General features: G+C 40.1%; 1 long non-coding RNA gene across 5 annotated transcripts in view; it reads left to right on the top strand.

Annotated features, from left to right (window-relative positions):
- LOC106897154 overlaps positions 1-23,890 on the top strand; it is a 73,847-nt gene that overhangs the window by 4,845 nt on the left and 45,112 nt on the right. For all 5 annotated transcript variants that reach the window (XR_001413737.1, XR_001413735.1, XR_001413739.1 and 2 more), the window contains exons 2-3: positions 11,495-11,606; positions 20,967-21,074. This is a non-coding gene — a long non-coding RNA (uncharacterized LOC106897154). The remainder of the gene's footprint in view (positions 1-11,494; positions 11,607-20,966; positions 21,075-23,890) is intronic.

The raw sequence follows: 23,890 nt of genomic DNA, 5'->3' as shown, positions 1-23,890 counted from the left end.
AAAACTGGACGAAATGTAATTCAGGAACTGTATAGTATAGAATTTCTTGTATGTGCTGTGAATGTTGGCACAGATGGAAACTGGATTAGGTGAACCATGCTGATCTCTCAGAGTATTTCGTATGTTTCTTTCTTGCACACACAAAGAAAAATATCCTGAACTCATTTACTTGATGTCATTCTGGAATAAATCCACTGTAGTCAATGATGTTAAACTACTAAACCACGCTACTGATATGGTTACGTTTTATTACCTGCTTTGTGCAAACCATGGATAATACAGAGCGCACTGGGTACGTGATTTTAGTTTCGGATGCAGGATGTGTGATGCAACACACTACAGGGTTTATGCACATATGCACTGAACATATTTTTGAGCTACTGTACTTTGAAATCTGTGCCAGACATCTATGCAGCCAGACAGTAAACAAAGAAAACGATACCTTAGGCCAGGAACCTTCGACAGCACATCGGGCTTACCTCAGAGACTACAAACGGGAAGCATGTGTTAAGTCACAAAGGTTAGTAGGCCAACCAAGAGCAGTGCCGTGCCTGTGAGCTACACGTATGGGATCTGAAGTCAGTGGGAGTTTTGCCACTGATTTAAAAAGGGATAGGACTGCCCCAAGTGTTTCTACAGCAGTTTCATTCCATTGGCACCAACTGAATCGCTTCAGATTTGGTCAAGGATGCAAAAAGGTGAATTCGATCTGCTGTCAAAGGACGTTGTGAAATTTTATATTTATTGCTTCATTCAAAAAACATTTTCCTCTGACTATCAAACACTTCATCAACATTTTGCCTTAATCTATGTAGAAGTGCTCTTAAACTAAACCCACATTTTGATACCATTGAACACAGATTGCACTGCATGATGAAGTATTGTAATTCCAGTGAATATTAACTGCAGACTCTTCCAGATCCCCAAATGGGACTTTAAATTACAAAGTTTTGATATGTGGCTTATATGTTCCTGGAAATTCTGTGAAATTAATGAAAAGATTGAAGAGAACACTGTTTGGTGGTGGATGTTTTTTTTTTTCCCCAAACCAAATGTAAAGTTAAAAGCTAAGCTTGAAACAACCTTGTCTGGCCACACAATTCATTGTAGACTGCAAGGAGGCTTGAAGAACTATTTCACATTCCTCAGTTGCAAGTGAATATATCAATGAAGAAAAAAAAATATTCTGGAAATGAGAAAGCAAACATAAAATGTATTCATAGAAAACAAGGCTGCGGAAGTATTATAATACTTCTGCAGAATTTTTTATTTTGGTGGAGATTTTATATTTAATTAGTTTTCAGGTGATTATTTTTGATCCTCTTGTAAAAATGATTATTATGCCATGAGTAGAGTAATGTGTTGGCTTCAGAACCATCAAAAGCAAGTTGTGATGTCTGATGGGAAATGTAGTTTCAGATCTTTTTTTGCCATCATAATGAGAAACACTCATAGTGTCAAAACTTGTTTTCCTTATGTGCCAAACACTACAATGGAGAAATTTGGAGGGTGTTTAGAGCTCTTGGCTTCTTTCTTTGGAATATCTGTACACTGGCTCTATTGCATCAGGAAAACTAATGTTGTTAAGGAGGTAGAAGAGGGAATGAGTAGCAGAAGACACCGAATTGCAGAGCAGTCAGATAGGAGGAAAACTACAAAATGGGATTTCTCCCAGTGGATGGTTTCCATAGACCAGAGGGTTCAATATGTAAACATCATCCAATATCTGAGGAGACTGACAGGAAGAATGATGAAGGGTTTGTGCCAGTGATATGCTGTCTGAGAAAACGAAAAATATTACCAAGAATTGGTCCTTGGACTTGAGTAGCGGTTTTGCAGAAAGAAAACTCAGAGCTGTAACTGACTAATTTAAAGATATTAGTTATACTGATATTGGCCTATCTTTTTATCTTTTCTCCTTGTAAAATATCATTGCCTGAAAAGTAAAGAAAATAATAATCATGGTTCTCCTGCTTGCTTCACTGGAATGTGCTGCACTCAAAAGACTGGTGCAATACTGTGCCCAGAGAAACCAACTCTACAATCTAATCTTGAACAGCCAGCTCTAATATAGTAAAGGAAAATAATTTTTTCTTTACAGTGGTCCCCCCATATGAAAGGGATTTTCTGAGCAGAGTCTTATGTTTGAGATTCTGTCTTCTCCTCAGGGTTTGTCCAGCCTTCAGCACCTGGTTGGTTTGTCCCACTTAATAGCCGGATGAGACGTGTTAAATCTAAGAATTGGGTTTTGTCAAAAATGTAGAAGATCATAACATGTTCAGGACCAGAGAGGTGGCTAACCTTCCTAAGATCTTTTCCGCTCCATGGTGGCAACTAACCCTGATCATGTGAAGAAGAGACTTTCACTTCAAGGGCTGGATTTGCTCCCTCCCCTCAAGCTACTGGTCAAAATTCTTTTACCAGATTGAGAACAGAGTTAGTCCTGAATCTGCAGCTTCCCTGCACTTTATAGACGCTGGGTTGTATGGTGGTCATATGTGTGGGCTGTAAAAGGATTAAAAAGGTTCTTTAAACAAAGTACAAATAACAGAAAATGAAGTGCTTATTGACTTTTTGCAGGAGGCCTATTTAGCTAATACTAATAATGTTTTTTTTTTTCACATGTTAACTAACATGGGTTCAAGTTTGGTTTAGCTGCTTTTGTTATAATTCATTCTGTTTTTTTTTTTTTTAAAATCCTTGCCCTTTGCATTTGTGATCTCTGTTTTCCTTCCATCTGTAGCTTCCTTTCCTACATTTCTCTCAAGCAGATTCCTTCCACCCACTACAAGAATGGGTACTCAAATCAATTGTTGATTGAAATCCTGGCTCCCTGGGTGTTTCCCTCTGCTGCCTTTAGTAGTGTCAGGATTCAAGATACATTTGTTTTTCTTTCTTGCCATTACACAAATACTGCTCCCCAGTAGGACTTTGAAGTTCGTATTGTATTCATTAATAAGATGTTAAATCTTTTCAAGACAGTCCCTCCTAGCCCTTCTCCACCAGCAGGATGTGTAGCCCATTGCATATGAATTGGTTCCGGGAGTGGGGCCAGGGAGCATGGGAGTGGGGCTGGGCCAGGAAGCGGGAATAGCAGCTTCCCGAAGCGTAGGAGAAGGGGCTTCTGGGTCCTAGCTTGTGAGGGCTGAGGAAGGAAGAAGTGTGACCATCTGTGCGGAGTATGGGTGGATCAGCTTCTCAAAGAGCTGCCAGCAGGAACAGCGAGTGGGGTCTGCTAGGACCCTAGGAGGTTCACAATTTGCGAACCAGCTGTGATTTCAAAAGTTAGTTTGACCGAACCGGGACGAACTGTCTCCAGCACAGTTTTGGCTACCCACAACCTCTGTTGGCTTAGTCCCGTATTTCTGATGCCAATGCATTGCCTAATGATGTCAGCGGGTGTTTTGGGTTTGCAAGGAATGCAGGAATGGGATCTCTGAAAAACAGAATCTGTATGTAGAAATGTCCTAAAACAGAAAGATGTTTTGCAGAAGCTTGCATTAAACATTTTAGCAAGAAAACAGAGCTGCTTCAAGTCCCTTGGCTATTGTTTTTATGAATTGTCCTTGCAGGTAGCTCACATTCTTCCAGGATGTCTTCAGATGCTTTTGTGAAATGCTTCTGAGGGGAAATAACTCAGGAGAATCTTTCTGACCAAGATGGTATCCACCAATTGCCTGGATACCGTTGAAGTTTGTGAGACTTCAGAAACTCAAGTACTTTTTTTATTAAGTACTTATCATATCAGCATAGCTATTCCGGTGGCTCTTTTGTGGAGATTATAATGTCTCTCAAGTGTTAAAGATTTTAGCTTGACTTGTTTTTTGTCCTAGAATTTAACAGTATGCTATTGTGTCTACGCAGGCCTTTGCTAGGCTTGATGCTTTCATCAGTTGAGTGGTGTCGCCACACTTACTTCTTCCAAGGGTATTTCCTGTTGTAGCTAGTAGTACTACTGCCTTTAACTTATCTTCTCATTCTTGTCAATTCGTTTGGAGTAGTCTTCCTTTCTTTTTTCTTGTTTCTGCTCAATGGCACGTAAGGTCTGAGACAGGAGTTCAGTTCTTTGTGGTAGATGTGTCACACATGGTATGAAGCGATACCTTTGTCAATGAGTCTGTAATGGGCTCTTTGATGGGGCTCACAATCCACAAATGCTTTTTATGTCCTCGTGCAAAGAACTGATTATAGTTTGATCCAGACAATAAGTATTCACTTTTCTAATGCAATGCTCTAAGTATTCAGGGATTCCTTACTTAATAAATGTCTGATGTGCTCAGTAAATTCATCAGGTTCATCAGTTATAAGCATCCCCAGGTAGCTTCAGGATGAAAGCTTCTGAAATGTATCAGCTTGTTAGATATTAGTTTTTATACTCGAGATGTGCTGGACATCAGAGAGTTCCTGCTGTAAGTGCACTGAATCAATTTCCATGTAGCCTTCAGCCACTGCTGTGTATTGGCTTTTGTCAGACTGTGACAACCCCAGCTGTGTTGGGGTTTTCTTACCTTCCGACAGAGAAATGTCATTGGCCTTTTCTGACCTTGTCCTGTAGTCACACTTGAGATTTTAAAAGGTCTTTTGAAATGATTTGGTTTCTCCCTTGGTACTATAATATTGCAGAGTACTACTTCCTGGATTTTCCTGCTAGAACATAACAGTTTTTACAGTGGTAAAGTTTTAAATAGAGTTTGAAATGTTTGGCATCAGGATAGAGGTTTTTGCATGCAATCTATTAGTCAGTGTGACTTGTTAAACCCCTGAAAAGAGTGGCTTTTGCAAGAAACTGCATATTCCCTAGTAAATCATAGAAGTGTAGGAATGGGAGGGAGCTCAGGCGACCAGTCCATCTCTCTTTTGCGGCTGAGCCAAGGCCTATTTTTGACAGTGATTTGTCAAACCTTTCCATAATGGACTCCAGTGATGAGGATTCCATGACTGGCCCTGGAGAGCTGTTCCAGTGTATGGCTGTTTTTGTTAGTTGTTTTGTCCTAATAGCTAACAAATCTTCTTTTGCCACACGGTAAGCGGAACTATTCTTCTAACCTTGCTAGACATGAAGAACAGTTGATCACTGTCATATTTATAACAGCATCTTGCATATTTGAAGACTTATGTCTTCCCTCAGTCTCTTTTCTAGACTAAACAAACCCAAATCTTTCAACTTTTCTTCCTAGATTGTATATTCCAACCTGGTGTGGGGTTTTGTTTTTTTATTTTGCTCTTCTCTGGCCTCTTTAGATTGTCTGCGTAAATCTTAAAACATATTGTTCAAAACTGGACAGTATTTTTCATTTGAGGCATCGCTAGTGCCAAGGAGTGTGGACTAATTACCTCTCATAAAATGCCATATTTGCAAGAGAATCATACTGCTTGCTCAGTTTGCACACGGTTTTATCTTTCTGCAGTTCTTTAGCTAACTTGCTTTTCTCTGCTTTGCAACTGTGCATTTGGTTTTCCTGCTGAGGTGCAGAACCTGTCTTTTTATTTCATCCCCCTGATTTCACAGCCAATGATTAGTTGACAGCTCTTTGAACTTGTCCTGTGAAGGTCTTTCTACTCCTCACAGACGGACGCCCTGCAAATTTGAAGTGTACCTTAATATTCCATCATTCTACTTCTAGAATCATAGAATCATAAAATGATTTAGGTTAGAAGGCACCTTGAAGATCACTGAGTTCCAACCCCTCTGCCATGGGCAGGGACACCTCCCACCAGACCAGGTTGCTCAAAACCCCATCCACCCTGGCCTGGAACATCTCCAGGGATGGGGCATCCACAGCTTCTCTGGGCAACCTGTTCCAGTGTCTCACCACCCTCACAGGAAAGAATTTCTAGTCTAAATCTGACTGGGCTTTAGTCAGTCTTTTCAAAATAAAGCAATAACAATACAGTTTTAATCCAAGAATTGTATAGTAATGTGTTCTGCAGATCGTACTTCTACTGGTTTGCTGATAAAAGTGTTGGGGGTGCATTGTGCAGCATTTGTCACAATCTTACTAAACTTGGGATCCTATCTCTTTTTCTCCCTTAACCTGTGGGCCATAAACATGCAACAAAATAGGATGGGCTGGCATGATTTGTTTTTCACCTCCATTAGGAAGGTTGGCCAGAATATTACCTGTGTCCCTGGTTCCCCCAGCCCGTCCCGAGTGCCAGTAGTCACTTCTGGTCGGTCTGGTCTGAGTCACACCTGACAGTTTTATTAGCGCTCACGAACAGCATTGGGCAATGGCTGGATCACTAGCTGAAGCTTGGCAGTATGTCTGTAATATCATGGATTTAGTTTTCTGGCAGGCAGGCAGCTAACACCCTAGGATGCTGGGTTGACAATGGATGTCTCTGTTCATCCCAGAAAGAATTGTAACAGAAAAAAAATAATCTTGCCGTGATAGTCAGACACAGACAAAAATGAAGCAGACAAAAAAAATAAAATAAAGAAAACACGGCAATTTACCTAGAGTCTGGTCTATTCAGCAACAGGTTTCTCAACACTGAAATGGTCCCTCTTTGCTTCCCAAATTATTTAAGAGCAATAAATATGCTTGTCAGCTGATGTGTCCTCTAACCGCTTTGAGACAGATTTTAAAGGGCTGCTTTATTTCTCCCCCCCCCTCATTCCTGGCAAATGCACAAATATCTAACTGAAGTCACATTACTTAAATAGAAACTAATAGAAGAGCTGGTTGTACAAGTAGTTCAGGATCTGGTCACAAATATGCACTAAGCTGCTCGTCCTCCTGGGGTGAAATTCACCTTGGACAGAGACAAGAATTGCACCTTGTTAGCTCAAAAAAAAGGTAACTATCCTTGTATTTTAGTCAATCCAGCTGTAGAGTGAAGTGGGAAGGCAGAAGAGGGATGTCAAGAGTGCTGGCCTGGTAGCTTGGCGGCTATTTATTGCAAAAGAGAATTATCGTAAAATAAGATGAAAATATTTTGGTTTTATATTAAGTTATTCTAAAGTGAATCATAGTCTCTGAACCAGTAAATGGTGGAGAAAAGTGTTTAAAAAGGAAAACTATTAATGAAAACATTATTATTTTTGTCTCTTCTGGAAGCGTATCATGCCAGTTGCAGTAGTAAACATACCTCCTTTGAATCACTGGAGATGAAAAACAGCCATATACTTGAGCTTAGGTGGTTCATATGGGTTTATAACTGTTTTGTATCTTTTGAGCATTCAGGAAAATCCGGCCCACAGACTTTTTAAACTATGATTCTGGCTACAGAGGCACCACACATTCTTTTCTGCTTTTAATAAGTCTCTCTCTTTGTGCAACAAATCGTTCTAAAAAACTGTACCAGCCGTGCTAACCAATGGGTAGCAGCTAGAGGCCGGGGGGAGAGGAATTGCTTTGGCTGGACAGAGACTAAGGGATTTGTACACCCAAATTTCTATTGTTTTTAATAGGAATTTGGCTTCAAAAAATCTTAGCCCTCATATGTATTCAGTCTCATAACAACTGGAGGTCTCTTAAGTGCGCATTCCTATCTTGCTGGATCAAATCCTCCACTGGCTGGTGCACCAGCTGGGGGAAGGCAGGTACGCTGCTGTGCACATCCTCTGGTGACTCTCCTCCCTTGTCAGGTGCACTTTGCTGCTTTTTTGATCGAGAGCACCTACCATCTGCTGGCTGGAGCTTACAGCTGAAGGAAGGAGGAACCTGTACCCCACCAGGAGTGCAGAGGTTACTTAATAATCTTAAGAAGGTTTACTATGTTATAATGTGGATTAGTTTTTCTCATTATTCCAGTGGCTTTTCAGAAGATTAGGAGAGACTTTATGAAAATACAGGGCACTTGTTCATTCTACCTTTATTCCATATGCTCCGGCATACTGTCATTCTGATTCTGCCATGCAAATAGATGAAGGAAACAGGAAATTAATTAAAAAAAAATAATCCTTGAATAACAACATGAGTTGATTATCTCATTTCAGTTCAGATGGGAAACCTGAATGAAAACCTGGAAGCTTAAGTATATAACAAGAGGATGCTAACAACCTATATGATTATTGAGAACTCTGTAATTTAGGATTATTTACAAGAGGGCTAAGTATTATTGTTACTTTATTGTATTCACTTCATCAGTGGCTTATAAGTAAAGAACATAGTAAGGTGGTTGCAGGTGAGTTGCATTTTCACTACTTTTTCAAGTGACTAATTTGTACAGAAGAGGACTAGCTATACAGGGGCAGCATTCACTACTGTATGTGCTGATGGAAAAATTGCAAAGGAATAGATTCCTGAGCAGAGCTCTAGCGGTGGTGCCGTTAGATTAACATATGTTCAGTGTAAGTTTGTTAATGTGGAGAGGATGTCAAAGAAATGAAAAACTCTGAAACCTTGATCAAGGCATCAAGACAACGGGACACATCATTTTGACACAGGAATTTTTATGGATTGTATGGGACTGGCTGTACTCCAGAGTTAGTTCCAGGCCGAAATGTAATTCCATTCTATATCTTCCTTCGTGTTAGAAACCTGAGTAGCGAGTGGTTATTACACTGAACTGTATTACGTGCGCTATTTAAGCACACTGAGTACAGTACATGATTACAACTCTATTTTTAAGTACACTTCTTTTTAATGTGTTTTTACTTAGAATGGCTCTGTAGGTTAATGTTGGACTCAATCCGTACACACAGTGCACGTGGTTCTAGAGGGAAGTTGTATTATCTGCCAGTCCTGAGCATAACGAAGAGGGGAAGAGCTCTCCAAACTGTATGAAAATAATATATGAACAGGCATGGTATTTTTGTTTCCTGCCCATTGCAGCTGCTGCTTTCATCCCAAGAAAATAAGTGCTTAGTGCAGAGGTGATGGCTGAAATTCTCCACCTGTTCCCATAGATATGCAGCTTTCTGGCAGCATAGCACAATTCTTTGTGCAGGCAGTTCAACCACCAGAGTTAGTGGGCTAGATTAATGGGAGGAATTATGTTTAAATGCCTCTTTAGAGCTTAAGGATGTCTCTAGGTGTCACTGGCATTCCTCTGCCTTCCCACCTACCTTCTCTCTCCCTGTGCCAATACTTTCTGGGCTAGTTTCTGCTAGTGGAATTCCCACAGAACCCATCAGTCTGTTCCTGAGTTTGTGCCACCTGCCTGAGTCCTGACCACATCAATCCTTGGGTCTGTAGCCCACATCTTAAAACTGAGAGAAAGCTGTTCTCATCCCCTTTCTTTCCTGTCTCACCTGTGGTTACAGAAAAGTGTGTACAGAATATGTACAATTTAATGAGAAAAAGGCCTGGTTTGTGGTGGTGAATCACCCATTCATTAAGGTTCTTACCTTTTAGACATGAAATTTTGATTCAGATCTTTTGTCTGTTTTGGTGGATGAAAAAATCTTTTGCCCAGGAGAATGCTGTAATGCTAGCCAGGGTTGGGGTTTTTGTACATGGCGCCCTTCTACTGATGTTCCTGCTGTATTTTCCCTATGCAGTATTCAGAGGGTGAAAAAAAGAATGATTTCTGGAAAATCCAATTTAGGACATTACTACAGAGGAAGGAGAGGAAGTTCTATCCATGGAGAACAGTAGGCATCTAGAATGTGGAAGAGTTTTTCTAAAAGGAAGAAAATAAAAAGGTGTGTGTGTGGGGGACACACACATGGGACAGGACAGCGGGAACCCACTGTGGCAGTTGGTGGCTGACATTCTGCTGCAGGATGGTAGGTTAAAATCTCTCAACAGAGAAGAATAGGAAACCAAGGCTAGGATTGACATTTGGGTTATGGAGTACAGTCTCCAAGGCAGTTTGTAAGAGCGTGTGTGCATGTCTCTGTGTGTGTGATCTTACACTGCACTTGTCTTTGTGTTTCCTACTGGCCAGCTTAAGTAGATTCCTGCCTAGTTTGCTGCTGTTTGCCTACCCCATTTCAGTCTGCCTGAGGCCTCTGATTGATTTATGTGTTGCTGCCAGCTTGAGACAGCTAATGTGGTTATCACCTCTAGCTGTTTACCCCACCCTTAAAGTGCTAAATAACTCCAGTGGTTCAGCAGCTGGTTTATGAGCAGCTCAAATATCAGTGCAGGGAGGGTGAGGGGGACACTTGGGGACAGTAACCTCATCAGCTGTCAGAGGCTGAGCCATCTCTTCTTGTCCATTCGAACTTGTCTCCCCTTACATGGCACAGCCCAGGTACAAGGCAGAGCTTCTATGTCCAGCTGCCCTTCTGAATCTAGCTTAGATGCACGAGAATTATATTTTATAGTGATGAATGTAGCCTGTCTAGTACAGTTTTCTGAATTAAATGCCTAAAATCCGTGCATAATGAGAAACCTCATTTGACAGATGCTAAATTGGGAAGCACTGTTAAGACTGGGGAAGCCTGTTCTGAGTATACCTGGAAGTGGGTACCTCAGGAATGTCACTTGGAAATGAAGCCATCAGAGGTTGGGATTCAGTTAGCTAAATATGTCTCTATTTATAAACATAAGGAGAGAAATGGACTCTCTTTCATGATACAGAGCATCTCTGGAAAGGGATGTCTCGAACAGGCCAGAAGAAGTGTGGCCTGACACGGCCTGTTTCTCTCCATTGCCTGTCAGGAGCCAAGGGGGCTGCCTCAGCTGCAGGCGTTATATACCAGACCCCCAAAGTGAGATGAGCTGAATCTCTCCTGTAGGGACTGGAACTGAGCTAAGCAGAAGCCTATCTGGAGATTCAGTGGGTCAAAATTTGGGTTTAGGCCCTCTGTCCAGGCACAGTTCCTTTGCAGATCCAGGCCTTCATGCCTTGCACCTTGGGGAAAGGCATAACGTTCCTGAGAGTGGGGATTACTTGCAGCAGCATGGGTTTGTCTTCCCAGTGTCTCAGGGGAGATGGAGGACCACAGAGGGGTGTAGGGTCTGTTCGAAGTGTTTGCATCTCAGAGTGTAGAGCCTCTGCTGCCTCCTTTTGCCATACAACGAGGCATTAGGACGTGGCTCTTGAACATGAGTGCGGGTCCTGTCCCTCTGCTCCCTGTTTCCCCTCTACATTTTGAGTACTGCATGATGTGAAGCATATTCTGGTCTCCTAATTGGGGATCCTGGTGTGTACCTTCCTGTCCTGTCTTTGCAGCTGCCTCCAGCTTATACAGAAAATGAAATGGTTCCTCTTAAGCACCTAAGTAAAAGTTAGATTTCTCTAAGTGCTGACTTACTCCCCAGTGTTTTTTTTTGCGTGGTGTGTGTCTAGGGTCACTTGGCTTAGGGTTCTCGGCTCAGTGTTATGATTTAGAGAGAGAAGAGAAACTTCTGGGTAGAGATGACAACAATATCAATTGCTCTACGTTTCTGGGAAATGTCTAGCTGATATAAACTGTGAAAAAAAAATCTGCTGCGGAAAGTTATTTGTAAATGAGTTTACGTAGCTGAGGGGAAACTCAAGTTTCCTTTTTCTGTCCATGTTGGAATTACAAAGGTAGATGCATGCAAATATTTTTTTTTTCCTTGAAACTTGTATCTAGTTATTTTCCATTTCTTTCTCTTTTTCTTGTTTGCAGATTATATAACAGCTCTCAAGAGGAAGCTGCTAACAAGCCCATCTGATATTCTGTGCCAGCTTTTTTAGTGGAGGCGTGCTGCATTAGACTGAGCTCCACCCTGTTTGTCGAGGTATATTATACGAGTAACACCATAAAATATGGTTCAATCAGAATGATAGCCTACTTAACCTCTTGGCACTCTTTTCATTAATTTCTTCTTGGATCAATTATTATGTTTTGTCTGTCACAGAGCTGGGCTGAAAACTCCTCTGGGCATGGAATGTGTCATTCATTTAAACAACATCAAGGCACACTGTTCATGTCTAATTATTACTTTAATGCAAGTGCTAAACTGTTTTCAGTCACATCTAACAAACATGTTTTCTGGGACTGGTTGCTGCCTGACCTCAAGTAAGGGCAAGTTAGGCTAAGCCTTGAAATGCTGCATCAAGCTGTCACCTCAAATAGGAGTGATCTCACTCATCCTCACGTGAACTATTATATAGATGAACTGATGGAAGCAGGATATATTAACTGCCCACCAGAAAGGACATTGCAGTATGCTGATTTATGATGAGTAAATTCTAGAGTAATCCTATTGATGGTGCTTAAAAACATCTGTTCACAATGTTGCAGTAGCTAAGCTAGCAATATTGTGTAGTAGATGAAAGCCACCTGTTGATGAAGTCTTTTAAAATATAGATATAAAAATATTTCTGTTGGTACTGTTGCATCAGTTCTTTTTCAGGATATCCATTATGGCATGACACGTTCATTTGGAAATGGTCGGAATATTTATCGGCTCAGTTCCAGCAGAATGTGAGCATGTGATCAATGCTCTTGCTTTCATTTGCTCAAAAAGCCAGTTTGGTGCAATGTTTAGAAGTGAATGCCATGCTAAGGTCACTTTAATGCCAGAGATAAAAAAAAAAATCTAAGTAGAATTTTTTTTTCAGGATAAGGTGCATGTAGAAAGCAAGGTCTAAAGCTGTGTCCATTTGAGAGATCAGTCTGAAAGATTAAGGGCGGAAAACGCCACGATACCTAATGCCTTGGTAGGGGTAGGATTTACTGGCTTTTGATGTATTCCAAATAAATTACATTCTGAGGAATGAATTTTGGGACATCCACAATCACTTCATAAAGCTGACGTGTTCCTATTTTAAACTGACTCAGAGGGCATGTCCACTTCACTTGACCTACGATTCAGCCTGATCTCATCATTACTCTGTATTAGCAGTTGACTAACATAATGACAACACTTACATAAAGATGCAGACCTGACTTAAAACTTCCTACAGGCATGATCCTAAGGCTTGAGAGTTTTGTTTGTTTCTATGTAACATGTGTTGGGAAAACTCATTGTATCTGGCAGTAGATTTGCTTTAGCATCTGAGACCAAACTTTCCCGGGTTTTCCTTTTTCTCTTCCTTCCTGCCTGTCTTTCCTGTTTCTTCACTGAGCCACCTTGCAGTCATTGCTGATACTCATCACTATTCTTTCTTCCTGCTGGTGATGGTGGGAGCAGCCAGCAGGGCTTGGCTTGACAAGTACCAAATGAAGCTTATATGTGCCAGAGACGTCTGCCTGTGTTAGTGACAGCTTACCAGATATTGTACCATGATCTTTTGAAAGAGGACTAGTAAGTGTGAATGGCTGCGAAACCAGTTGTCTTTTGCTGCTCGTAATGTAGATCTGTTAAGAGTTTTAAAATTTCAGCTTAACTTTTGAGTTTGAAGAAAGCTTTCTTTGTAAATTTCCTGGCCTAGAGTGCTCTTGCTTCATGCTCTTGCCACGGTACTCTGTTGGTTTGTCCTGGTTCGAAGGAATAAATCCTGTTTTAAATTTCCTTGGTTTCTTATAACAAAGGGCTCTGGAGGAAAGAAAATCTTTTAATCCTCCCAGCAATAACCTGACATGACCTTCTAAACACACTATTAACTCAAAAATATTAGCAATATTTTGTAGCTGTCTTAAGAAGAGCTTACAATAGAGATGGACCAAATATTTAGAAGAATAATTATACTTGGGTCTGGGGAAATTAGTATCCACAGCACAATTACATGTTTAAAAAGGTCTAAATGTTAAAAACTATTTAAAAAGCTGTGCAGTGGGGTATTGTTCAGTAGCACTGGCAGAGCACAGCCAGTTTTCTGCATGCTCTTTCTAGGCTTGTGTTTTCCTGACTGCTCTAGCACAAATCACTTGCCTTCTCTGTGTTCTTTAGTTACTCCAATCTGTTTTGCCTTTCCTTCATAAGTGCTAAGCTTTTAGAAGATGTTCAGAGCTTTTTTTTTTTTTTAATATGTGCAATATGAGATATTTCTTAGAAAATTTGCAGGAGGAGAGAGTTTTCTGCAAATCTGGTCTCTCTGCTGCTGCCAGCAATTGCACACAGCTTAAATGTCTAATAGGAGTTTTGTAAAAATTGCATACTGTTGCACTAATATAAGTACATTAACCTAACTCATTTGAAAGGAAACTCAAGGCACTAAAGCATTACAAAGGTAGCAACTTAAAATTAGGTATCCAGCTCTCTACTATGATTGGGGGCAAAGAGAGATACCATAACATGGGATGCATAGTAGAGAAATTCAGAGAAAAGTCAGTAGGAAAAGCTAAAGAAAAGAAATTCAAGCTTTCTTTCTGTCACCTGAGCTAAGACACCTGAGAAGGCTGAGGCCTTCTTCAGTGCCCAGCTGGCAGTGTGTGCTTTCCCCTCTCCTGTAGGGGTTTGAGAGATCCCCTCCATCCTTTGTTTTCAGCCACAGCAGATACAGTCATGTAACTCTACTCCTTGGAGACACCTTACCTAACATGCTAAGAGGTCATTTAGAGGAAAGTATGGCAGGGACACATCTCTGCCCCACTGACACTATCAACTTTGCAAGAAAGACCACTGGGATCTTACCATCCTGATTATTCCCCCTTAGCCCCAGTAACTACCATGTGCAAGGGCCTCACAGGTTGCTAATGCAGGGAGGAGATTGTGGTAACTGTCATGTCTGTCCCTGATACAGTCCTATTTCATTAAAATGATATTCCATTAGTTTTAATTTCTATGAACACCCTCAAGTGTTTCTTTGTTCAGTTCTAAGTGCTCCAGCAGCCAGCACTTTGCCCAAAAAGCTTTCTGCTTTTCTTTGAGGGCCATACTGTTGTCTTCACTAGCCTCTGTGGACCCATCTCTGGACCGTTTTCTTGTGCTCCTGCATGTTTTTTGCTTCTGACAAGAAGTAGTTGTTATAAAAAGCAAAGTTCAACTCCCACTTCTGCATTTGACTCTGGGGAGGATCCCTCAGGATGCATGGCCCAGCTCCTCCTCCAGTCTTGTCATGCTGATTCGTGATTTAGCCTGTAGCTTCTATTGTTATGTTTATTGTTAAACAAAAGGAGTATTTGCTTAATCCCTTGGTTAGGCTGAGTAGAAGATAGTTATGTCTACCAGCTTCCATGAGCTTTGTGGCTGTCCGCTGATCAGAAGGCTTGCTTGTCAAGCACCACCTCCTCTCCAGCAAGGAAGTATGCAAGGAGCTTTATGGCCTGGCAAATTCAGTAATTTTCTCCAAGGCCGTATGGCTCTTATATTATCCATGGCTTCTAACGGGCTGCATATTCCTCACTGATTTAGTGGTTGACTTGTGATGTTTTTGGATGAGTCAAATCTCTGTAATAGTGACACTACATCTATGTATGTGGTAAATGTGAAAGAAAACAGATGTCCAGAAAAAAATCACTGAGTCTGATTTGGAATGGTGAACAGTATTATGATTAATCATAGCTGTACAGCTAATATGTAGTATCTCTAAGATAGATTGGGGTGATAGGATGGGGTGAGAATTGCTGGTTTCATACCTATATGACTTTTACCTTAATATTTGGATTTCTTTTTAAACTTAGCCCGAAGTGCTCTAGAGTTAAGTATAGGACTATTTATTTGGGGAATCATAGAATCATAGAATGGTTAGAGTTGGAAGGGACCTTAGAGATCATTGAGTTCCAACCCCCTGCCATGGGCAGGGACACCTCCACTAGAGCAGGTTGCTCAAGACTGGGAGTAATGGTACAAACACTACTGTGTTTTAAAACTTTTAGCACAGTCTCACAACCTTAAATTTATTTCAACATTGATTTTTTTTCTAGCAATATCTGCACTGTGGTCATATGTAAAAGGCAACAAACAGTACCCACTGAGTAAGTGACATCTAGAAATGTGGAAAGAGGGCATAGCAGTTGTTCCCCAATAGGTTTCTTCCAATACAATGTAAATTTATTTGGTGCTGTTCTTATAAGGGGTCTCAGACCAAAGCTGAAACATTTGCTGAATGCTAGATTAAGGACAGAATCCTAATCCAGACTTAATCAGACAGTCTGAAGCACAGAGTTTCAAAATTCCTGAGATCAGAAGGCAAAGAATTTCACAAATAAGTATCAGCCAAGTGCTATTCCTTTAAGACTGGAGGTTGAATAATGAAAAAGCAGTGGCAGAAAGTAATAGCTGAATAAGAAAAATGAAGGGTCTGACCCTATGACCTGGCTTTAAGGTCATGAACAGGATCTTACAAAATCAACACAAATTCATTACTGGAAGAAGCCAGAATAAAGTCTTCAACACAGGGCATGTGTGATGAGTCAAATCTGGTCAAGTGGTGTATACGTGCAAAATTCTGAATAAACTGGAGTCTGCTAATCAAATTAACAGACACTGAAGGGAGAGTTTCCATAATGAAGCCTGTAATTTCCTGGAGAGACTTCTCTTGATATGCTAACCATGGTTTGGACAAATCACAAAACTAAAGAATCTTTTTTTTTTTTTTTTTTTTTTTGCAGGGCTTTGTGTGCCCTCTAACAGGATTTTGGGAGATGCACAGTCTGCAGCGCAGACATATTCTTTTGTTGACTTAACTGCTTTGGTGTCAGGATTGAGGAACTGTCATGCTCTGCAGAACCTTCTTAAGTCCTTGTCCTCTGGCTTAAATAAAGACTATAGAACGTTCTAAATGCAGTAACAAAGATCTTTCTCAGAAATACATAAGATGTAAGTTGGTAAATGGACACTGAGCGTAGGTGTTAGATATTTTTCATTTTTTTGTACTAGTTTTTGAAAGATGGTATTTCTCAGAATAATATGAGAAGGCTTGGAACACTGATTTATTCCTGTTGGAAGATCATTCTGCAAATGACACCAAATTGCAGTAATTTAGAAATCTTGAGGTTCTTTCTATATTTGGATTTGTACATTCAGCAAGCTTTTAGTGCAAATATATGAATCTTTGGTAATTACTTTAATTCATGAATAGAACTTTAACTGAGCTGAATACATGAATGTACCTTACAGTGTTCAGGCTTTGTGAGACATTTCTGCTAAATCGGCTTATGAATTTCCTTTTGATGAGCTTAATTGTTGACAGATTTTTCAAAAGCCAACAACAGCTTGCTTTGCTAGCTAGTGTTCACATGAACTGGAGAGTCTTGTGAAGTCCTTTATTAAATATTATTTGCGTAATATTTTGCTTCTACTGTAAGATGAAGTGAAATCCTTTGTACTGAACCTAACAATGTTAGACATTGTAAAGACATCAATAAAAATAAAATAAAAAGAGAAAATCACCCTCCTAGCTTATTCTTCAAGATCTCAGAATATGCAAAGCTAGAAAAAATAGGTAATTTTTCTTTTTTTTTTTTTTTCAAAGGTCTATTTAGAAAAAGGTCCTAAATAATGAGATGCGTTCTCTTACTCAAGATATTTTGCGGTTTTCTTCAACAGAGCTGTAACTAGGCTTTTTGTTTGAGAACCCTCAAGTCAGAATGCATAGCAAATGCTAATATATTAATTAAATCAACAAAACAAACAAGCCATTTTGTCCTTTCATGTGAAACAGACAAATTCTGCATCTTACCTATCCAGAACTTTTTGTTGTTAGTGGTAGTATTTTACAATTTCTCTCCTTGAATACTATTTCCTGGGAGTATAGGTTGTAAGAGAATGAAATGGAAGCTAAGCAGTGGGATCTCTAGCCATAATGATGGTTGTGGATATGTGAGTGAAGTGAAGCATGTAGAAGCCTCGAAAATAACTGACCCTGTTTTCCTCCAAACATTTCTGAAGAATTCTGGTCCGTTAATAATGCCTTAAAAGTAATAAAGACTGGGATCTGCCGATTCTAGCCAAATGAGGCTATGTCCTACAGTCCTTGCTTTGTCTTACTGGAGTAAATTTCCCATTTGCTCATGACAGGATGGGGACTAAGGACTGAGTAAGGGTGGAACTATGGGAATTGGTTTGTCACCTCCGAGAGTGCGTTTGCAAACTGCTGGAACCACAAATGAGCTCAGTGTTTAGCAAGATGGTGGATGCCAGCAGGAAGCTTGGAAGTGCCAATTTTAATTAAAAACTGCATTTTCAAATCAAGTTCCTAGTTAACAATGGGTGGGAAATTCTTCCCACCATGTAAGCTTTCTGAATGCTGTATTGACTGGCAAGATGGGTGCAGCTTCTCCTTCCACAAAAGTGCTGCTACCATCATCTTCCCCTTCACCTCCCCCCACCAGAAGAAAAAGACTACATTGTTTGTGGAATCTCTCTCTCATCCTGTTCATGCCCTGCATTTAGGCCAGAATAGACAGATTTTATTTTGTCCTCCCCATCCCCCTTTCTTCATTGTTAACAACAGAGTGAACACATGAGATTAACATGGCTCCTGACATGGCTCAGTTGTTTGCCATTTGGAAACTACCGATTCTTCAGTTGTATAATTGTAAAAAAAAAAAAAAAAAGTATCAAAAGATTTAGTCATTTTTTGTTTCTTCCAAAGATGGGGAGAACAGAGTAGTAGGGGAGAGATGGGGGAAGCCAACAACAAAAAACAAATTAGTTTAAGAACCAGCATGTTCCCCTTACTTTAAGGAACACAGTAAACATTTCAAAAGTGCGTGCCAGCTCATTATCTAACTCAGTTTTCATTGACTTCATGAAAAACAGCAGCAGTTAAGCAATGTTTGCCAAAAGCAAATTTGGGTACATGCATTGCTAAAAAAATGTGACATCCGCTCTGTACAGGTTCCTTAATCTGCCGCACAGGGGCAAATCAACATTTCATCATTATCATTTCTCTCTGTTGTTTAGCCCTTTCATGATTGCTCTTCTAGTCTGTTTTGATCATTGTTTATCCAAAACTGTGGTATGACGTATGATTTGAATTGTCCAGAAATGAACCTCTCCAAGTGTTTAAAGATGTAGAGACAACTTCAGTAATATAATCTTGAATGTAGTATCTGTTTGCAAGTATCTTTTTTACAAAGTTTATTGTTTAAAAAAAATATTAAATGGATGTGGGCTATTTCTGAATTCCTTCTTTACGTAAGTTTTAACATTTAGTTTGTCATAAATTTCACGGGTTTTTTTTGATCAACATTCTTTTGTAATTTATGAATAATAGAGGTATCCTTCTTTTTCAATCAATTTGGTGTGGCGTTTGCAGTTTGCAGTTGTGGTCATCATTTATTGTGATAACAAATGATATAGGAGATTCCCTATCTATAAGTTACCCATTCTTTGGGAGACTTATACCTCTGTATATCCAAAACTTGTCCACAGGTTGCAAGAGATATTTTGAATCCTATTGAACTTGATTTCCTTTGAGAGTAACTCTTTACTCAAGAGAAATGCAAGCATCTGTTGAACAATTGTTTTGTTAAATAGCTTAAAGAACACTTCCCTTTGGAAACCATGCAGGCTTTTTCCCATGTTTCTCATGTTGTCTGGTGTGCACGTTTGAGTCCTGTGGGCATTGATTTCTCTCATCTTAAGTCTATTGCTTTAAAATTAACAGGCCATTTCCATAAGCTTTATTTCACTTTGGAATCTGCATACTCTTCTGCCATATGTTTAAAATTCAGAGTTAGTGTGCAGTTCTGATCATTAGTTATTCTATTCCACATACAGTACATCATCGTCTTACCTTTTATGAGCAAAGGGTCTTGGAAAAATCTTGTTTACTTGTTTTTTAAATATACAATTTCTGATTTTTTTTTTTTAAACCCTTTGGTTCAGAATTTTTTAATGACATGGGGAATTCTGTTGGTAGAAAACAATGCCACTTTCTTATGGTTTTTGAAACATTTATCTCATTTTCCTTCGGGGAAAAATAAAACAGCTGGTAAAATTTGGATTTCAAAATGGAAAAAAACTTTGTTTAAATAAACATCTATTTAACATTTTATCAAAATCTGGAAAATGCTGGCAAAATTTAAATCTCCTCATCTTCCCTAATTCTCCCCTTCTTCAAAGATTCCCTTTGTTACTGTTGAAATTGTAAATCCTCATGAGAACCAGGTGACAGAATGCAGATTTTCTTTTTTCTCTCTTTTTTTATTTTAAGGTAGTTGTGTCCAAACCAGAGTATATCAATATGTTCCAGTATTTATTTCAGGCTTTTCTTTGTTGTTAAGTAAAGATTGCTTCACTCCCATGGCGTGGTTACTTTAGTCAACGCAGTACAATCTGGAAAGTACACTGACATGGAAAATCAAAGTGTTAGACTTTGAAAGCAGTTTTTAAACAGCAGTAGAAAGGACATTGGCATTGTCATTTAAAGTAACTGGATCTTAACTATTAGCGTTGATCAGGGAAATGTCAGAGGAAGAGCATAAGGGGAGCAATACACGCTTGTGCCAAAGGTCCCAACACCTTGTTCCTGATAGCAGCCAGCAGAAGATGCTTATGGAGAAGTATAAGAAGCAGGGCAAGAACAGAGTGATTCTTCCTGCTTGTATACTTTCCCAGCTTCTGACAGTCAGCAGTTTTGGGACTCCCTGTGCTGAAGTTGCATCTTAAGCATTGTTTTTATGAACCACTGAGTGCGGAAGCAACAATAGGAACAATGGATCACTGTTCAGCATCAGTGGCAACTGCACTTAGAAATAAGTAACAGTGCCACTTCAAAACGCTTGACATGGACAACAGAGACAGAAGAGCCAGGAAATTATGGCAGTACTAAAGCCACACCCATGGCCAGAGGCAACATCTCACAGCTCCTCCAAGTTGTGAACTCCTCGGGAGCTGAGAATCCCTACCATGCAGAGAGGTAGGAGCCAAACTCACCATTATATAATGCAGCAACTTCTGCCCCTGTGGGATCTTAATGGGACGTGGTGTCTTGTTCTTCAACGTAGGGGTTCCTGCGTGTGTGTTCCTGCTGAGATTTTTGTTTGGTGAGAGTTGGGCGACCTTGCCTCATACCAACACATGATGCTACCAGTCAGCTGATCTCTGGTGGTTAAGACTTCCACATTCTCTCAGAGTTAGTGCCTCTTTCTCTAGTTCCCATTTAAGCATCTGCCCCACGTAGGGTGTAAGCAATCCCGTGTTGTTTCCTCTGGCAGCCCTCTTTGGGGGCTGTCAGCAGGGCTCCCCGATAAGTATCTCAACAACAGTCTTCCTGTATGATTCTGACCTAATACGTGATCAGCTGTCTGTTTCTCTCCACAGCAAAGCGTTTGGAAAATGACACAGCCTGAAGAAAAACGGGAATTCAAAATCTGGCTCCAGATTTCCTTGTGAACCAGTCTGCTCCTCCGCATCTCTAGAAAGGGACAGGTAGGCTGCTGCAAGAGTGCTCTGCAAGCCCCTGCTCAGCGAGTCCCACCATTAGCCAGTCTCTGGACTCCGCAGCAGGCAGTGACTCCTGCCGAGTTCCTGCAAGTTTTTTGCGTGCAACGCTTCTCCCTTGCAAAGTGGCAACATGCTGGGACACAAAATAGAAGGTCCTGTCCTGGTGTGAGCAGTGCGCAGAACAGGAGGGGAGTTGTGACGGATAGGATCTGAGCCGTGATGGCATTGCAGGGAGCTCCTGCTGTGTTTTGCAGACAGCATGTGTATGTTTGTAGGGGATGCAGAGTAATATGCCAACACAGGTCTCTGAACAGTTCCTCACTGCATAAATTGCTCCATTCGTTTCAGCAGACGGCTCTGAGCATAACCCAGCTTCCAGACTATAGTCATCTGCCTCTGCAGCTCCTTTCCTTAATTTTACTCTCACGAAAATGTCACTGAACCCCACAGAAAAGTTGCTTGGGTGAGGACTGTGTTAAATAATCAAAAAATTTCAGGGACTGAGACCAGATAGGCATGAAAATTGTAACAGTGTCCACAGTAATCACAACTGAAGCCAGTTTTTGCCCTGTCACCTGTCTTCCTTTTCCTGATGCTGTGAGGTGGTGAGTGGCAGACCTTGTTTCCTTTCTCAGTCCCGTTCTTTTTACTGCATCTGTTATCTTTGTGTTTTGGAAAGAGCAAATAAAAACAAAGCTTTGCTTTACATTTTTGCTTGAAGATAAACTGGAACGTTTTAACAGGCTAACTTCAAATGACTGTTTACTTTTGCAGTGGTCAGGGCCAGTACTCAGGGCTACAGCTACATGGCTAAACTCCCATGCGCCTTTTTAAGAATTTAGGGGCTGATGTTTTGGAAAGTGTGGGAAGGATGGTGTTGTGGGAAGGATAGTCTTGGTGCAAAGCAGTGGGTATGCTGCCCACTTTGCCTGAGAGAACTGCAACACTGAAAACACAAAGTGATGTAGGTCAGTCTTAGGGAAATAACAGAGCACAATCCCTGAATTACAGTGATGTACACAGATATGTGAAGAGGGTTTTCCTTTCTCTCTTTCTTTTTCTTTTCTTTCCTTTTTTTTTTTTTTTTTATGGGTTAACTTTTCTCCACCTCATTTCTCTTTTTTTTTCTTTTTTTTCCTTTTTTTTTTTTTTTTTAATGGATAAACTTTCACTACCTGCTAAATTTAGACTGTGAAACTAATTTCTGTGAAGCTAGAGTTGAACCACACCCTTCAAATGTGAAAGGCTGGTGTATTAAACTATTGTGCTACCCAGAGGACTCAGTCAAATGAGGACAAGTTTGCAGGCAGGTGCAATTTCCTTTTAGAAAATTGATAGATAGTGCTTCTGCATTCTGTAATGTGTTGGTTTTAGTCCCTACAAAATACAGCTTGCATTCTGTTATAACTAGTAACAAATCACGCATCTGGAACAAAGAAGAATGTAGCTGAGCAATATATTACGTTTAACTGCAATCTGGTTCAGATCCCCTGGTTCCTTTCAATTTAAACCGTGCAGCAAATGTACTCCCAGTCTTCATTTTTATCGCTTGTTGTAGCATTTAACAAAGGTCATCGTGACCCAGAGGAAGCTTAAGAGGAAAGTGTTGTGGTGGATCTTGGAAATGGAGTTTGACTGTGATGACGGTGGGCATGAAGCCAAGCCCAGCTCTCCTGCGTGTCTTTCCTTTGCACTCTTTATTTTTCTTTATGCTGGGCTGGATTCAATCATGCAGCCACATCTATGGATGAGGCAGAAATCTGTAATAATTAGTACATCTCTCTTTGCTGATGGCTTTTTTCAAAAGAATACTTTTAAATTGTTTACTTTTTCTGTGGTTGGATTGTTGAATTAATAACAAAAATGTAGCCACTGTTGAAAACAGTCTTCCAGTGAATGCCTGAACATTTAATTCTGTTCTCAGTAACCATCATCTTGTCAAATCTGGTGACAATCTTTTTCTTAATTGGGATTTACCTGCTCAGGTCACTAGATTCAACACCTTTTTGCCCATTTTTTTCATTTATCGTTTTATCATTTTAGATTTTGCCTCCTTAAAGGATGGATGATTAGGCTGGTGTAAAAATCTCTGGAATGTGACATAAATGCTGGTATGAACTAGTATTCACTTAACAACTTTATAGTGTTTCTGTTTTATGAAGTTAGTAATTTTTTAACAACTAAAGCATTTCAAAACCTGTAAAAACTAGTAAGATACGAATCAGTAGAACTCCATTAGATGTCCTGATGGTAGTGTATTTCATGGTTCAAAAGTGCCAAAGCTATCCTGGTTTATTTTTCTTATTAAAAATTATTAAAATTTATTTCACAGACATTTGTGATATGCAACAATATAGAATTCGTAAGGTAGGAGTGTATGTATCTAGCCAGATTTGTAGCTGCTAGGGTTTCTAGGTACAAAGCACTCAGGAGGTCCATTTCTAAAAGATTCTTGTAGCTTGGGTGTATCACACAGTTTAAAAAAGTTTTTTCCAAGCTCTTTATTAAAGGGCAGTCCATGTCTTGCATGTTTTTTTCAAATGCGGAGGTTCTCCTGGCACCACAACACACCCTGTTTATCAAGTTGTTTGTGCTCAGATCTTACTAATTTATGGATTACCATACTGTTGCATTGATTACCATTCCTCTTTCCTCCAGGCAAGAAATAACCTGTAGTGCCTGAGAAGTATGTGTTCAAGAACATGGCACACGTTACTTATGTCGTGTCCAGTGAAAAATGTTCACATTTTTGAAATATAACCAATTTTCTGCCTTTTCTCTAGCTGCAGTCAGAGCACTGT

The sequence above is a fragment of the Calidris pugnax genome, unplaced genomic scaffold, assembly GCF_001431845.1.
Source record: "Calidris pugnax isolate Ruff unplaced genomic scaffold, ASM143184v1 scaffold211, whole genome shotgun sequence".
Classification (NCBI taxonomy): Eukaryota; Metazoa; Chordata; class Aves; order Charadriiformes; family Scolopacidae; genus Calidris; species Calidris pugnax.
Note: the sequence above shows the minus strand (reverse complement) of the source record. Positions and strands in the feature narration are given on the sequence as shown.